We start from the raw sequence: 18,391 nt of genomic DNA on the forward strand, positions 1-18,391 counted from the left end.
TATTCAATGACAGCAAACATGTTTAGAAGGGAAAGAACCAGCTCACAAATTTAAGTGAAAAATCAAACATTTGGCCAAGAAGTGATCAGTAATCACATGCCATGGGTTAGTTGTCTGGGTGGTGTTGGATTGGTTGATGGGTTGGACGCGATGATCTTGAAGGTCTTTTCCAACCTGGTTTATTCTATGTATATTCTATGTGTGTATGTATCAGCACAACTGACAGCAGAGGATTTACTAGCCATTTCTTGACATCTCCATAATGACCTTTTTGTAAACTATTTATTTAATTATTATTCTGGAAAATAAACTCTGCCTAAGCAGGTTATAATCTCAAATTCTACAGTTCACATTATGTAAGATGTCAGATCGTGAGACCGAACATGCTTCTAATCCTACATCCCATAAGCTATATGGCTCAAAAAAGCCCTATTAAAACTAAGCCCCTCAGTTTACCAACTTGGATAATTAAGGTGGTCTGATTGTTAAGATTACATGCACAATTCAAAATTCAGTCTGGAAACAAGCATCCCAAGCTGAGAAACTGGATGGACACCTGCATTTGCAGCCAAGGCACCGGCCGTTGGAATGTGCTGCCCAGGGAGGTGGTGGAGTCACCATCCCTGGAGGTGTTCAAGAGGGGATTGGATGTGGGACTTGAAGCCATGGTTTAGTTAGTCATGAGGTGTTGGGTGATAGGTTGGACTTGATGATCTCTGAGGTCTTTTCCAACCTTGTTGATTCTATGATTGTATAATTTTGGCTGCTGTGCCTTTGGACAGTAAGATAAATGTGATTCATTAAGGAATCTCAAGGGGTTTTACTTTAACAACTCCAGCTGTTGAACAAAGGTGTGCTGCTTTCTGCCACAGTCATACTCTGTTTCCTTCAGCATTGCCTTTCTTGGAAGCCCACAAATTCAAGGGAAAACCTTCGAATGAAAACTAAGAGGTTGGGTAATATAATGACACAGCATTGTTAGTATTTTCATTCCTGTGTCAGAAAGGAATGAACCAGGAGAATAATCTGAGCCCTCTATCACTTCCAAACTTCAGTAATTCTTTAATTTCTAAAACAGCTCCACATAAAAAAATTGAAATTCATTAATCTCTTAAAAAACAACAACAACAAAAAACCCACAACAAACCCAACCAAATAAAAACTGACAAAGCAAAGGCAGTTACCTTAAGACAACCTCTGCTTTTCTGTTGTTTATAAGCGGTGGGAGGCTCCAGCAGGCAACCGAGCCACCCTGGCAATTTGCTGCTGCTGCTGCTGCAAGTGGTGCCTCCCCAGCTCCCTCCCAAGCCCCTTGTGCTGCCCCGGGCACCTAGCTGACCTGCGAGGAGCTCACCAAAATGGCAGGAAATCAACTCAGCGGAGGTGTAGTCTTCTGGCTGAACCAACTCGGCGGGAAGAGAGCGAGGTCTCCCTCCTCCGACAGCAGCAAGCGGGCGGCCCGGCCGGCCACGCCCTCAGCCCGGTTCCCATTGCCAAGAGGTCCTTCAACAGCATCACCCCAAGTCTGTAGGACTGTTCAGGGGCTTAATACTGCAAATAACGATTTGTGAATGATTTCTTATTCAAACCCAGGAAGCCTGCTAATCTTGAAGCTTGATAAAATTGAAGATAAGAAGGGTCAGGAAAACAGAGAACATAAATTAGGCTTCATGCTTTTGAGAGAGACCAATTAATAAATTCCAGGATAAGCATGAAGAACACAGTGTGGCGATACCCAGCCCCCCAGTTTTGGTGAAGTGTTGGCCAAAGCTAATAGTTTAGCTGTTTCAGAAGAGTTTTGGCTGGCTAAACTTGCTATGTCAAAGTAAGATGTGGGGGTTGGTCTCTTTTCCCAGGCAACCAGCACCAGAACAAGAGGACACAGTCTCAAGATGTGCCAGGGGAAGTTTAGGCTTGAGGTGAGGAGAAAGTTCTTCACAGAGAGAGTTGTTAGCCATTGGAATGTGCTGCCCAGGGAGGTGGTGGAGTCCCTATCCCTGGAGGTGTTCAAGAGGGGATTGGACGTGGCACTTGGTGCCATGGTCTAGTCGTGAGGTCTGTGGTGACAGGTTGGACTTGATGATCTTTGAGGTCTTTTCCAATCTTATTGATTCTATGATTCTCTGATAAGAATGCTGCTTGGTGGTCCTTTGTTCAAATTTAAATTATCCATTTGTTTCTGAGAGTTACAGCACAAAGCTGTAAGTTACAAGTAAATCAAGTGTCATTGTGCTGATTCAATACAGATTTGTTTGTATTGATTAGCTGGACAAGTTGAGATGCCGAGACACACCTAGAAAGTCTGTGTGAAATTCCATTGCTTATTTTCAAAGGTCATTTTGGAAATCACAAGTCATATGGGCTATTCTGGGTTTCAGACTGGACACAGAAAGCGGAGCCAAGGCACATGTAGAGTTGTGGCTTTAATTCTATTTTCAAGGTAGCTTACATGACTTAGGACTCCAGCAAGCAAACAAGCCAACCATTGAATCCAAAACTCAGCACAGATTCTGCATAGCTCAGCACAGAGAAGTTACAATATCTGAATGGTATTTTTCACTCCAGTAAAAATAAAGTAAAAAATTACTAGCTGGCTGAGCAAAAAGAAAAAAGAACCTTTCTCTCAACATTTTAAACAACCGAGACCTTTGCGCATAGCACAAAGGAGTTTGGTGGCCAATGGGTGATATCATACTTTTACACTCCTGCTCTAATCTACACCGTAAATCAACAATCTCATAAAAGGTTATATTATTAAGAACAGTGGCCCAACAGAAGTGTCATGCAACCAGGAAACCAGGATGACCATAAAAAGAAAACGAGGCTGCTAGTAACCATTGTAATGTAAGGCTGAATCACAAATGCTGATACCAAAGACCTTTTCCTGCTCCAAATATAAGCCGTGTGGGGTTTTTTGTTTCTTTTGTTTTGTTTTCTCCTCTGAAGGCAGAAGTAGGCCTTATAACCACCCTCATTTCAATTTCTCTCTTTCCTGCCACAGTTTCTTAGAGTAACTTGTCATTGTCCATGAGCTTAAGCAGGGTGCTGAATTAAGCTGTATGCATCACAGACCTGTCCCCAAGATGCAAAATCCTTCCCTGCAAGGGAACATTTTGGTGCAATCTAATGCAAATTCCGAGCTCAAGGGAGGCAGGATTTCACCAAAACCTTTTGGTAGAATTATAAAAAGAAAGACAGACAAAGAGACAGAAAGAAGGAAAGGAAGGAAGGAAGGAAGGAAGGAAGGGAGGAAGGGAGGAAAAGGAAGGAAGGAAAAGAAAGGAAGGAAAAGGAAGGAAAAGGAAGGAAAAGGAAGGAAGGAAAGGAAGGAAGGAAGGAAAAGGAAGGAAGGAAAAGGAAAGAAGGAAAAGGAAGGAAGAGGAAGGAAGGAAAAGGAAGGAAGGAAAGGGAAGAAAGGAAAAGGAAGGAAGGCAAAGGAAGGAAGGAAAAGGAAGGAAGGAAAAGGAAGGAAAAGGAAGGAAGGCAAAGGAAGGAAGGCAAAGGAAGGAAGGAAAAGGAAGGAAACAGAAGGAAGGAAAAGGAAGGAAGGAAAAGGAAGGAAATGAAAGAAGGAAGCAAGAAAGAAAGGAAGAAAGGCAGGAAGAAAGGGAAAGAGAAAGAACGAAAGAACGAAAGAGAGAAGAGATAATTTAAGACTCCCAGTGGCAGAGATCAGTGATCACAGGAGCAAGTTCCTACAAGGCTCGTTCTATGAGAGAAATTACTTCTAAATTAATCCAAAGCGCAGGAGCATCCCTGGAGACGGCAGCAGCCCGGCAGCCCTTCCCCGCACAGGGTAGGAAACCTCCCTGGTGAGAACGCGCCTCTACCGCAGAGACTTTTCTCCTCCGTAGCCCCGGGGCTGAGGGAGGCCCGGCCGCAGCTCCCGCCGGTTCCTGCCCCGATTGCCCCCGGCTCCGACACGGCTCCTCCGGCTCCTTATGACACCCCCCTTTCACCCCAGGTCCTCGGCGCCGAGTGGACACACCCCCTCATAGCCCTCTCCCCAGCCCCTCGGCGGCGGGACCCCCCCGCCCAGCCTCAGGGCTGGCGCGGTGTCGGCCCGCGGCGCCGCTGCCACCCGCCGGTGCCGCCGCCCGGGCGGGAGCCGGCCCCGGCCCCACCGCCCTGCGGCATGCAGCGACGGCAGCGACGGGATCCCGCGGCACCCACTTGCCCTCCTCCCGCCGACCCGCGGCCACGGCCGCGGCCGGAGCCGTTGACAGGTCGCTGCCTGTGGCCCCGGCACCTGCGCTACGCTGGCCGCCCTTAGAGGAGGGGCTGCCGGCGAGAACGCGGCGCAGCCGATCGGGAGGCGGGAGACGGCGGCGGCTCACGGCCAGCGGCGGGCCCCTGGGGGCGGCGGGCGCCCCTCGCCCCGCCGCGGGGCCGGGCTGCCGCGGCGCCGCCGACACCTTACTTCCTGCTTCGCTACCCAGGGCCAGACCCATCGCGGCGGAGGGATCCCGCCGCCTCCCGCAGCCTCCTCCCCCTTCTGCTTCCCCCCCCCCGCTTCTGCAAGAAAATTTGACAGCGATTTGCTGACACCGGATTTTTTTTTTATTATTTTTTTTCCTTTTTTTTTTTTTTTTTTTTTTCCCCATCACGGACACGGCAAAGGCAGCACGGCGGGAGGGGGAGGCCGTGCCGGAGGTAAGTGCCGGTGCCCGGAGCCTCCCCCAGCGCGGGGCAGGTGGGGGTGTCTCGGGCCCCCGGCCCGCGCCCCGCCCCGCCCCGCTCCGCTCCATGTGCCGCCGCCGGGGTGGGTGCCTGGTAGCGGGGCCGGGGCCGGGCGAGGGGGGAGTATGTTTTCTGGCGGAGCGATATTTGTTTACAGGATAAGCGCCGTACTGTAAGTGAAGTAGGATCGAGCTCGGGCAGCTCTCTAATAAATTAATATCGCAATAGCTCCCTCCTTGCCCGCACCGACATAAGCCCCGCGCCTGGCTCCGCCGCTCCCTGCGCCCGGCTCCCGCGCCTGCACTTGTTGCAGACTTCACGCCAGGTAGGCGAATGCTCCGCAAGTTTCATTTTTGCAGGAGCTGGGGCTGCGATGAAAGGGGGGAAAAAAGAAAAAAAATCGGGGGGGGAGGGGGTTGGTAAAAAAAAAGTTTGCAGTTCACTTTCACTCTGCAGCGCCGAGTAGGCGAGGCCCAGCCGGCTCCCTCCTCCTCCTCACGAATCGCCTCTATCCGCCGGCTGGGCGCGGGGGGGATGTGGGGGGGGGCACGCAAGGGGGGGCGGTTTGGAAGCGGGCTGGGGGCGGGCGCGGCAGCGGGGCACTGCCCGGTACCTGCGCGGCCCGGGCGGGAGGGGTGGGCGCGGGGCGCGGCGGACCGGTTCCTGGGCGCCCCACCGCGGCGCTGCTGCCAGGTCCCAGGCGCTGCGCTGTGCCGCGCCGGAGAGGAGAGGCGGGGAAGGGCGGCACGGCGGGGCTTGCCGCGGAAGTTGTCCGAGCGGCGGTCCCGCGGTCCGCGCCGCGGCCCCAGGCACCAGTTGCCGGCCCACGCGTGGTCGCCCCCCACGGCGCATTAGCCGGCGGCGTGGTCGGGGCGGTCTCGGTGTCAGTCGGTGTTAGCCAGAAGGCAGTCCGGGACTCGGTTTTGGAGCCGTTCCCTGCGGCCGATAGCCCCGCCGGCTGAGCCCCGATTCTGGAGAAATGTGGATTTCCCCATCGTTTCCGCGGGAGAGAAACGTGCGGCGCGCTGGGCGCTGCCGGGGCGCAGAAGTGCGTAATTTTTCTGGCCCGTCAAAATGTGGGGGGCCACGATCAAAAACTCTTAGCCAGATGTTTAAATACTAGAGCAGTAATTTGCAAGTAAAATTAATTGTCAGTTAACCAATTAATAAATGGATAGCGCCTACTCATCCTTCCGCTGACTTTTTAGAGCGGCTTTCACATCTGCTGGTCCGCTAGCCAGGCATGACTGCTTGAGGTGTGAACTTAATGGGGTCACTACTTTTGTCCAGTAAAGTCTGACCTGTGCTTGGCTGTCCCACTGCATCCACACTGGTTGCAATTCAGGTAGTTGCTGGTGATGTTCATAGATTTTTGCAGGCTACTATGATAGCAGTGAACTAAACACGGTGCCCCATAACTCCTCTGTTGATGAAAAATGTTGCAAATGCTTAACTGCGTGATTAATGTTTTAAGTAGGTAATCACTGGGGGTGAGTTTTAATGTCTTTGACAGCTATAATTCTACTGTAAGTGTGGGAAAAGGGGAGCGGTTGCCTTGCAAGCTTGGGCCTGGCCTGCCGGCCTGCTCAGTAGGGCCACCATGCCACATGTACCTGTCTTGACTTGGAATACTGGCCCACAGGGCTGCCCCTGAGGTCCTGCCCCCTGCCCTTGTTTGAGGTACAGTGTTGTGATGAAGTAACCCATCTTTACAACATTGGTGTATGTGTGAACTGTGCCTATGTACTGTACGTGCACCTGCTTGCTGTGATCGCAAGTCTACTTGGTGATCTTGCTGGGATGTTCAACTGGATCAGAATGGCTCCATTTCCTTAATAAAACATATCTAGTTAGAATCCATTTCACTTTGTTCCCTGCTGAAGTGACAGGGAGTGATGTGCCCTGGTTGTTACATTACCCTTTTTCCTAAGGCTTGTGCAAGGCACATGTTTTAACAGCAAAAGTGCTGCTTCACCAGTGCTTCCTGCATGCATATGTAGCACGGAAGTTCAGCTATGTGAATTTGCTTAAAACAAATATTTGTTTAAAATGTAGAGAGGTGATTTTTCTTATGAAGAAAATGTGTTTTCATCTCTAACCATATACTTTGGAAAAATGCAAGTAAGGATTCATGATCTATTCCACTACCACTGATAAGGAGCTGGGAGACTGCAGTGGGGAACTGAGCAGCATTGGTGGTGTGGTAGTCAAACCGGTGTATTTTGGAAAGCCAAAAAAAGCTGCTGTTTAAGTAATGGACTTCACTGTGGAAGTTGGCCTGAGTGAAGAGTAGAGAATCACTGGGTGGAATGATAAGCCAGAGCTTATCATGCTCCTATCAACATATGTCCTACCATTGCCATTACTCTACTGGGGAGAGGAATGAGGTGGGGGGGAGTATGTGGGTAGGAATCCTGCCTCCCACATAGGCCAACATGAGCATAAATAAACCACAGCAACCTCTCTACCTAATAACTGACTCATATTGTATTTGGCTAGACTGAAAAAGTCTCCATGTCTTATCCATTTAATTTTTTCAACCTTTATGTTGCTGCTGAAGAGCTGCCTCTGAGAATACTTCAGTATGCATTGGAGACTGAAGCAAGTCCTCATGGTTTTGGGTTTGTTATGGTTTTGGGTAGCACTCAATTAGCCTTAGGTAGGAAAAAGGAATTCCTGAGTTTTAAACTCAGAACTCTGCTGTTTTTCTGGCCATTTTAATTCTTCCAATGATACTAGTGAAGCTTGCCATCATAAATTGTGCTTGTAACTTGACAGGGAGTGTGAGAAAAATACAAGAAGAGCAGCCCTCTAATGTATTGTAGGTTTCCTAATGCAGCAAGATAATACTTGCTGTGTATATTTTAATCTTATCTTATTCTTTTGTTTGTTCTAATCAAGTCAAGAATATGTTGTTCAAGAACTTGGTTGGCAAGTATTCGAGAAGGCTCTTCTCTTCCTTTCCCAGTACTGTAATAGGGCAGTAGTAAGCTAAAGAAGGGCCCTTTGATTCTGGTTCTGGAGGGACTGTCTCTCCTTAGGATGTGTCATAATAATTTATGAGGTGAGGCAGTTTCATTTCAGCTTCCCTAGAAATACAGATTTCTTTTTGTTGTTTTGTTTTTGTGAAAAGCAAGCAGTGTTTGACTGATACAAAATAATTGTTGATATGGAAACAATTTGCTTCCTCCCCTTGTCTTTTTTTTGAGGCCACATAGCTTCCACTGAGACAATGGTTGAACTCAATTATCTTAAAGGTCTTTTCCAACTGAAATGATTCCACGAAACTAAAAAAAAAACCCAACAAAATGAAGGCAGCAAATTCCACATGTTTTGCCACATATGAAATGTTAAAGCATCTTCTTAACTTGTCCAGCTCTGGGAAACCTATTATTGTAATCAATTGTGGGGCTGTGAGGGGAAATCAGGCCTTCTAAGATAAAGACAAAAATAGTGCATTCAAATGTATTTTAAGGCAGGCGTCTCTTCCTTCCAAGGCTAGGTTTTAAAAAATGCTAGCAACAATTTTATCAGTTTTAGCTTGTTCTTTAACTCTTCACTTGAAACAGATTTAAGAGATCCATTGAATGTGCTTTTAAGAGGCATGCATTTATGTGCTAAGTTATCTCGTAGATCTCGGGGGATTTTTTTCCCCCTTAGATCTGGAGATGCCGAGGATGGGCTCTTGCACCACTGTCTCCTTGCTGTTGCAAGGTAGGGTGCAATCCAGCATGGCCAGGAGTACAGAGTGGGTAAGATGGGCAATCAGCAAGTCAAATCAGCGCTGGTTCTTGGATATTGGTTCCTGTGGGCAGCAGTAAGAGTATTTTTGGCAGTGGTTTATTTTCTGTCTTTCTTGCTTGGCCGTGTCGCTGCGTGGGGTTGAGTGTGCAGGTTCACCTGGCCCTGCTTGAAACAGCAGTTGAAAGGAAAAAAAGGGAAAAACTGGAAAATGTGCTCAGGTTACAACCTGCTGCTGCAGAAACTGGAAGGCAAATACATAATTTACGTTACTTTCTTCTTGAAAGGATAATGGTTTGGGGAATGCCCTACTGCCCTGTAACAGTTTAAACTCCCTGTAGTAGAGTGGAGATGTTGCAGGGGTTTGGAGGAGCTGTGTAGCAATGGGTATATGTTGAGGTCTGCATGAAGTGAGTCTTGTGGTTTCAGCTTACTCTAACAAAGAGTAATGCGTCTCACACAAACAGCCCACCTAAGTTTTCATAGTTGAGTGATGATTTGCTCTGGAAAGACCCAAAATCCTGATATGTTGCAGACTCAAAATGTAGATGGATTTTAAGTTTTTTTTTTTTAAAGAAACATTTTAGATGTGTTTTGTCTCTCTCCAATTTACAGTCCACATTTTGTTGGAGTTTCACACAAATCACTGATCTTCAGGTTGCCATCCGCTGCTTCCCTGGGCTGCTGTAGGTCACTTTATTTCCAGGCACATGGCCACAAGTGCTGAGTTTCCCTACCCCACAAATCCGACCTTTCTAAAGCAGCCATCCTGGGCCTTATCACAAGTTTTCTGCCTTTTAAGTTCAGCAAGAAAATGGTTTCTGTATTTCCCCTTCCTCCCTTCATCAACTAACTGCTCATGGTAGGATTTTTGATAGAGCCTGCATTGTGATATGTCCTTGAAATGCAGGGCTGCAAGGTTTTGTTTTGTATTTTGGTTTTTGGTTTTGGTGGGTTTTTTCTTTAATGTTTAGGCTTCATTGCATCTACAGCAGATGAAGACTGCTGTAGACGGTTGGGTTTTGCTTTGGTTTTGGTATTTGGTTTGTTCTTTTTCACTTATAACAAAATCTCATGCTTGGTAATGAAGAAGATCTCACTGAGGTGCTGAAACCTCCAGCTAACCCTGGAGTTTTAAGACTGCAGAAGTACAGAATAGGGAAAGATTGCTCCAGAAAAACAAGCATGAGTTTAAGTTATTAGCAGCTCTTTTAAAAGAAGGTCCCTGGTAGTGAGAGGATTTTGTTCATGCTGGCTCGAACAGAGCTTGCCAGAGCTCTTGAGGGACTGTCTGAGGTGCAGAATTTGTATTGGATACTTTAAGTGAATATCAAATCCTAAATGACTTCAGCATAGGACTATGGGGAAAAAAACAACAAATGACCCAACCCTGTGAGCAAGTGACTATTAAGTTTAAATTTGATAGTGGCTGAAGTTCTCAGTCTATATAGAAAAAACCACAGCACAGCAAATAACAACAACAAACCAACCCAAAAGTTATTTAACTCTTAGTTGGCCGTAAAAGATGCTGTACGGACCCATTATTGTCTTTGTTTTCCACCCCCCTCCCGGCCTCCCCACCCCCTGGCCCCATTTTCATTGATGGGGAAGTTTCATTTCCTTTATTTATATATTTTTAGTGTATGTGTGTTTGGGAGGGGTGTGGGGGAGAATGGGAGGGAAGTCTGTGTTCTAGTTTTTATATTTAAAAGAAACAGAAATAGTGAATGCTGATGTGTTTAGAAACGGCCTTAAATAGATTCTGCCCTTTCAACTAAAAATTCTGCTGGTAAAATAGTGCATATTAGGGGACTGAGGGGTTTTGCAACACTTCTGTGTGGGCAAGAGTGCCATCTGAACTTCCAGTTGTGCTAGCATAAAAGCGTTTTTCCCAGTACTGTCATGTTTCATGTGCCAGATCAGAACTAGAAATGCCTTTTCCTGGAAGGATCTCTGTTTACACTTGGAGGGTTATGCCAGTTACATCTGTATTAGTAAGAGGGTTGTTTAATTATTTGTCTCTTTGGTTTTAATTTTTAAACTTGACCTAAATTGTAACAACTTCAGTTTTCTTACCAGGACACACACTACAATCCTGGTAAATACTGACTAGTTTTGGACCGCTCAAGAGGGTGAGCCCTGATGTCCTGTGGTAGAAACACGTATGGACGTGGCTCTTGGTGCCATGGTCTAGTCATGAGGTGTTGGGTGCCAGGTTGGACCTGATGATCTTTGAGGTCTCTTCCAACCTTGGTGATACTGTGATACTGTGACGGGCACTCTCAGGAGAATCTGATTTTAGGTGGCTCCTACTGGAATGAATGATCTTAGATCTTTGCATAAATTGAAATAGCCTTCTGCTCTGCATAGAGAATTGAGTATAATTTATTGGTGAGCAGGAAATCTGAAGTATGTTATTCACATAGCATAACATTTTTTCATCAAAGAGGAAACACAGTCTAATTTTGAATACAGTTTTTAAATTCTGAGGATTAGGAAATACTGCATTATGAACCTATGAAGGTTTGGAGGCATAAGATACCATCAATGCTAGTTTTGATCAGAAACTAAAAATCATTTACTGATTTTGACAGTCTAGCAGTGCGTGAGGAAGGAGCAGTTAAATGAAGTGAGGCTTCTTTGGCAAGAGCCTGTAGCTGTTGGGTGTTAGAATAGGACTGCTGCTGGCTGTGCTGGCCTGCTGGACTTGCACCACCTGCACTTTGTCTCTACTGGTGGAGATGTCCTGGTGGATGATCATGTTTGTACCAGAAAAAAAAGGGCTTAGCTAGTAAATAGTGATGTTATTATTTCATGGGAAAAATCTGTTACTTAATTGATTTTATAATGATTGTAAGATCTGCATAGATAGCAACAATAGCATTGCATCAAGTAAGAAAATGAGTGCTGACCCATCTCTAAATGGTTCACTTCTGTCACAAGTATGAATACTTAAAGATCCTAAATAACTGAACTGAGCCTTTTTTCTCCCCAGAATGTAGGCTGTCAAGCCCTAAAAAATTTAGGAAAGTGACTCAGAGTTCTGAAATAACCTTCCAGTTCCTTTTGTTTTTTTATTCTGACTCTGATTTGTTTTGTCCCAATCATCAAAGCTTGCCTTACCTTGCAGACAGGTGGTGATGCTTGAGTCGGCTACGCGACTTCAAGCAGGGAGAAAGCTACATGTTGCACTCTCTCTAGAGGCTGAAAGCATCACCTTTTCAATGACTCCTAGGTCTCAGTGGGGTTTCAGGTAGCCATGAGCTCTGTGGCTGCTACCAAAGCTGCGTCGGCTGAGCCCAGGAGGAGGCTCTGTGACTTGAGGTGCAAGCGTACATCATGTTAGCTCAGCATTGAGCACAACATTTTGTTGCTGCTTTTGCCCCTGATATCATGGGGGGAAGTGGGCAGCAGCAGTTCAGATGGCTTGCCTTTTTTTTTTTGGTTACTTTTCAAGAACTTATATTCAGCACTTCAAAGAAACCCCTGTGTATTTTGACAAATCAAAAGAAATGGTTAAGCTACATCAAATGGTGCAGCTTTGCAGGGACACTGATACTCGAACTGTCTCTATGGTCTGCCATGCAATTCCAATTCAAGCAAAGGTCTCCCACGTGGTTATTTGCATGTGCCCTCCTATCTCTGTTTTGTATCTGCAATTTCAGTATGTGCTTCCCAGAATTATTTTTGTTCGTTTCCAATATTTCTTCAAAGGTAACTCGCAAAATCCGACAGGCTGGTTGTGATTTTATGGCAGCAGAAGGCAGACAACTTTGATCTTATTGTTAAATTAATTTTCTTCATGTGTGGGCTGGGTGTGTAGTGTGTGGATTTAGTTTTTATTGATCAGTGTAAAAACATGAATTCAGCATCACAGCAATGATAATAAGTACTTGCAGTGATACTCTAATGAGTTCCTGGCAAAAATAGGGCAGAAAACCATCTCAGAGACTGATGTGCTTTAGTGGTGAGATGCTGAATCAGGATACTTTTTTATATAAAAGGATTGAGTAAAGCTGTTTGAAGTTCTAACTTTCTTTGGCAACACAATCGCTGCGAGCAGTAGCATGCCAAGCAGGGCAGGATGCAGTCTTTTCTGTAGGTATTTGAGCATCAGAAATGAAATTCTTGCCACTCTCTTTCACCATCCTGATCTCACCAAGATAAGGCAGATTGTGAGAACCAGGTATCTACTTTGGTAGAGGGTGTCTGTGTACGTGGGCAGTGAAGCACTTAACTATGTTTCAGTCCTCCTCCACAGGAATGCCCTGCGAGCCATCCAAGTGTGGTTCAATACCCTGCATGGCAAAGCGTCAGGTACAGAGCTGGGTGAGCGGGGGGAGGTTTCTGAAATTAGAAGACAATTTATGTCTGGAAGACTGCAATTCATATTCATAACTATGTTAAACCTGTATTTCTGAGTATCTCCATTGAAAGGTGGCAACAATTCCTCTTAAGAAATGTTTGCAGGAGTGCAGGCAGGCAGCTTGTCCCATTGATGTTGTGTATTTGCAAGACGGGAAGAGGCTCCATGGTTGTGGTGAACAGGAATTCTCCCTCTCTCTCTCTTTTTTCCCCCCCTTCCCCCTCCCCCCTTAACAATTTCTTTCAGATAAGCTTGTTTTAATGCTGTCAGAGTTCAGTCAGTTGGTACCTGCAGCTGCTGCCTGCATGTGTTTGGCAAAAGTAGAAAACGAAAAGCAAAATTTCTATGAAGTGAGGGGAAAAAAAAAAGGCTTTTTTAGAACTATGAAATGTTGAAAAAGCTGGTTCATAATGAACTTTAATACTTTGTAAAAGTTGCTGCTGTTATAATCAAAAAGCATGAATAGGAGAATATGCCTTGCAGGTGAAAGGAAAAAAGCCTTCACCATTTATATGCTTGAAAACCAAAGATGCATTGCAGAGGATGAGTTTTACCCTTCGTTTTGCTTGTAGTAAAACACTGGTCTTTGAAGTTAAAGACAGCTTTAGATTTGAAGACATAATATGCCTGAAAAGGGAGGTGCACAGAAAAAAGACACTGGGTTATGTGCTGTTTTGTTAATGAAAAAAGAGTAAGTTAAGCCAAATGTGGCCGCTTGCATACTAAGGTACTGCTTAATATGTAAGGGGATGATAAAACAAGGTCCTCGCAGACCCTTGTTTCAACAGTTTCCAACTTTCAGCAGAACTTTTAGTCTGGATGTTAAATGCAGATCTATGAAGGCTAGAGACCCATGCCCCAGCGTGGTGATGATTTATGAAAGGAGCGATACTTTCATGCTGGAGGTCTGTCAGCACGCGATCCCTCGGCTAACTACTTGATCGTTAGTTAAAGTAGGGGTTCATTAAAATAACATGGGCTCATCTGGTTTTAAAGACGAGCTCTCAGCCAGTAGGCAGTGGTCCAAAACCAATAAAGTTGCAGAACAGACGTTGTGGTAGTGGCACATAGATTACTACATAAAGCCGGTTGATGGAAGGGCTTCTGTTGGATTAAGCATGCTCTGTATTAGGCCAGGTTTTTCGATTTTTTAGTCATCTGTAGCAATGCCTGCTTGTATGGTGCTCAGCTGAGCTGCCTATGTGGCTGTTTGCAAGAAGCTGCAAGGTTGGGTCTGTGTGTGAGTGCAGCTTTCTGCTGCAATTATTTGACTTTGTAATAATTGTAGACCTCTCGTTGAGGAACCGTAATTGCAAAGTGGATAATAGGCTTCAATTATGTAAAGAAAATCCTTATATTTAAGCACTGTGCTATCCTTAGAATAAACAAGTTTTTTTAGTTTTCACATAGAACTCTTACTTTCAGGTTATTTCTGCAAAATCTGTGCTGCTAATTATGTAAATTGCAAGAAATGAAAAAGGAGAGACAAAAGGGTGGGACAACTTAATTTAGTCTTCAGCAAATGCCAAGTCATACGTGGCCCTTCCAGCTATCTATAGTATGTGGCTGTGTTGTTCTGCTACAGCTTTTGTTAGCAGTAAACCAGATCAGTGAAACGGGGTGTTTCTCTCAGTCTTTGTGCAATCAGATTGCCAAATGTTGTATCTGGGCATTTTTTCCAGTGGTAGGATCGGTGTATGCCTCCTTGAGACTCTCTTCCTGCGGTGCTCCTTCCTCACATACGCAGAAGATTCTTGCTGAACAAAAACGTTAAAATGTGGGAGGGTTTTGTTTGGCTGTGTGGTGTTGTGTGGCTTTGGGTTTGATGGCTTTGTTGTTGTTGTTGTTGTTTGTCTATTTTCTTTTTTTTTAATTAATTTGGTTTTGTACTGCTGTGTAGACAAGCCCATAGTTTTTTAGGTCAATCCTGTACAATAGCAGTAAGTTTTTGTACCTGCACCTATTGCCTATTAAGGCAATAAGAATCTCTCTTTGAATGAGGGGAAGGCAGATTTCAGATCTGCCTGCAGATCAGAGAGGGAGGAGAATGGAAGAAGCAGCGTTCAAGTCAGCGAGCAAACTTTCAAGCTGACTCAGTGATACTCATACAGTATATGCTGTAAAGATTAGTCACCACTTACTGTAAATCTTTCTTTATGGTGCTTGGTGGGCATGTGCCTCTGTCAAGCTGCAGTTAGTGAGCTTTGTAGACTGGGAATGCAGGTAAACATCATTTCCATGCTGCTTTCACATTGAATAACAGCCATAAGACCTGATAAAACCTGAAGACTTGTAAATTACTGAGCTAAAAGCAAAAGGAATCTTCCCATTGTCTCACGATGCTGCTATCTTCATCTATGAAACCGGCAGGAAAGTGAATAAATTATGCAACAGCTTTTTTTTTTCCTGTTGTTTAGAAACCTGTGCTCACATGTTGTTCTGCCCTGTCCTGTGCAGGTTGGTTTGGTTTTATTTTTTATATATATATATATATTTTTTTTTATATTGTGTAGGTTTCAATCTGCATTTGTGTAAAACACTGATTTACATAATGGTAACAGCACAACAATTACAGGGAAGGATATTCATCTGTTGAAAACACTGTTTTCATGTGCCAAGCAGAAACTGAAGGAAAATTACCCTCCAGGTTGAATTTTCTCATAGATGTTCTCAAGTTCTGAAAGCATTTGCTGGCATAATAGGCATGCATAACACTTAAAGCCAAGTTTGTGTTCGGGATTTAATATGGGGGGGAAAGGAGTGTTGGGTTTAAAAAAAAAATACTGGTTTTTGGGGAATAATATTTGGTGAAAACAGTAAAATTCTACAGTAAAATTCTCTGAGTCACCCCCAGTCAGTAAGTTTGTTTGTTGGGGGGGTTTTTGGTTTGGTTTTTTTCTGTTTGGTTGTTGGTTTGTTTTTTTTTTTTGTTCTGTTGGGGTTTTTTTTTGTGCTTTCAGACTTTTCTCCCAGTGGTTTCTACTCTCTTAGCTGAAGTTTATTTTCCTGTTGATAGATCTGAACACCTTTGATAATTCTTAGATGCCTGTTTTCTCTGACCTTCGCCCGTTTTGCTGGGTTTGTTTAATCTGCCCTTAGGGAACTGTTAATTTCAGCCATAATCACCCCAAAAATCCTGCAGAGTTGTCACAGCGAGATGATTATTGTTTTTGATAGTTTCTTTAACATTTCTTCCTTCAAAATAAACAATAAAAACAACAACAACAACAAAACCAAACCCAGACATCTTGTTGAAGAGTGAGAACCAGGCTCTCCTGGCACTGGTGGGTGGGATGGGGTTGAGGCTGCGTGCCCCTACAAGTGGTTTGGCTCGCTGCTCTCCCAGCGATCTGATCCTGTCATAGGCTTTGAGCCTTCTGAAGAGCACGAATGAAAGCTGAAAGCATTATTAAGGTTTGGGGCTCTCTCACACAGTTTACTTGAAATGGAGGCCAAGCAGTTTGCATATCTCAGTATCTTGGATCTGAGAAAACTTTTTTTTTTTGAGTAGCCTTTATGTGGAAATGACATCACAGCTTATTTCAGCCATGGTGAATTCAGAGGGTTTTATCTTCCCTGTAGGGCTATTAACTCGCTATGAGCTCTGTGCTCTGAGTCTTTCCTTGCTGACTGTGGCACATTGATAACTCCACCGTAAATGCTCTGAATTTTGTATGATGAAGAGAAATAAAGACCTGATCCAGAGCCTCTTGAAACTGATGGGAATGTAACTTGATTGCTGTGCACATGAGCAGGACTGGGTGACCTCCTAACACCATGTTGCTGCCTGGATGGCAGGTGCAGCACAAGCAAGCAAGGTACGGTGCGTTGCTTTTTGGCAGATCTAGCGATCAGGTTTGGAGTTCGCTGCAGCCTATTGTCACACGGGTCTGTCCTCTCAGTCTCTTGAAGGTTAAAACTGCCTGCCCTTGTGAGACTGATTAGGTTTGTGAAATAAAACTCTTAATTTGTTCCTGCATGCCCCATATGCACAGCTGAGCTCCCTTACAAGGGCTCGGAGAATGCCCTATCTCTGCTAGAAACACCAAGGTTCTGGGGCTGCCCTTCTGGGATTGATACTGGGGCTGCAGCTATGGCAAAGTGTGAAATGGAGCCATAGAGGTTTTCTGTGAGAGCCTGAGGAGCTGGGAAGAGGGAAACAGAATGAAAATTAAAGTTGACGTTTCAAAAAGTTGATTGCTGCCTTTTTTAAATCCTAAAGCAGTTTGTAAAGTAAGTCACTTCCCAGAGGAAAAATAAATACATTAAGAAGAGAAAAGGGGAAAATATGTCGAATTTATGCATTTGAATGTAGCAGACTTCATACTGTGATGGTACTAAATGTGCACAGAGACAAAGTGAAAAGGTAACAATCACCCTGGCTCCAGCCATAATGTTCTATATGCAGAATGATTTTATTTATCTTAACTATTCTGGGGGGGTCTGAGGCAGTGGAGAAGGGACAGATTCAAACTACTTAAAACAGACAGCAAACCAAACTCACCTATCACCACAGTGGACATTGGAGAGATTTCCCTTCTCCTCATGCCTCTGCCCCAGAAGGAAGTCAAGGAAGCTTCTGTCTGCCTTCAGTAGGAAGGCTTGTGTGAAGACCTTCGGATCACTCTCGACATGAGAAAGCAATGGATATCCCTTCAGAGACTTTGTTGGGGTACTTGTTATGGCTCCTCTTGTAGCTGTTGAGGAGAAGGCAATAGAGAGAAAAGTTCTGAGGGACACCCTGGGAGGACTCCAGTTGGTGTTACCCCATTTGTGTGTGTTTGAGCAGTAAGTCCTTGCACTCTGGGGAGGCGGCCTGTTGGAACACTGATGAAATTACTTGTCCCTTTAAGAGCTTGTGAGGAGCACTTCATCGCTGTAGTTATTTGTGTAGCCATATGTTATTCTTTTTTCTTACATATGTTCTCTGATAATTGTCAGTAGCAGGTGCCTGTGAGCCAAGGCAAAGCGGTATTTAAAAATCAGACTCTTAATAGGAATAAAGAATTGCATGAGCTTAATGCCAGGAAAAAAGACCAAGTTGAAAGTGTTGGCTTCTGAAGGTTGTAGTCATAGCAGGGCAATAGCATGGTTGGTAGCAGTGCTGGTCCTTCAGCTCCACAGTTCAACTGCAGAGGTGTGAGCTGTGAGGAGTCACTGGATGTGATTTTGGGTTTGTGTATGTGGTTTGGCTGAATCAAGGAAAAAGCACCATCCTTTCTGATGTGCACACCAGCTCACAGAGCCTGTATTGCACATGCACTGCACCTCTGCTTGGTGGTGTAGGCTGGTGGGAGATGTGACATGAAATACCTAGTTTGATTTCTCCCACTCTTTGACCCCACCTTTCCTTGTTGCCTGTTGAGCGTTCTGAGATGTTCCATTTGTATTACTGGTTGCTGTTCCATTGCATACGAGCGTATTAGGTGCCCGTGGGTTACTACTGTGATAGTTACTGCTAACGTTGACTCTTCCATCATTTCAAGAATAGCTGCTGAGAGGAAGATGTGGGGAGACTCTGGACTTGAAACAATAGAAATAGAAATAGAAGTAGAAGTAGAAATAGAAATAGAAATAGAAATAGAAATGAATAAACCAGGTTGG

At 44.9% G+C, this 18,391-nt stretch overlaps 1 protein-coding gene across 1 annotated transcript in view; it reads left to right on the forward strand.

The window, feature by feature from the left end:
• Positions 1-4,606: 4,606 nt before the first annotated feature.
• TRERF1 (transcriptional regulating factor 1) overlaps positions 4,607-18,391 on the forward strand; it is a 126,225-nt gene continuing 112,440 nt past the window's right edge. Inside the window, exon 1 of the mRNA XM_054169183.1 lies at positions 4,607-4,653. The gene's annotated coding sequence lies outside the window, so the exon portion shown is untranslated. The remainder of the gene's footprint in view (positions 4,654-18,391) is intronic.

The sequence above is a fragment of the Dryobates pubescens genome, chromosome 2 (genome assembly GCF_014839835.1).
Source record: "Dryobates pubescens isolate bDryPub1 chromosome 2, bDryPub1.pri, whole genome shotgun sequence".
Taxonomy (NCBI): Eukaryota; Metazoa; Chordata; class Aves; order Piciformes; family Picidae; genus Dryobates; species Dryobates pubescens.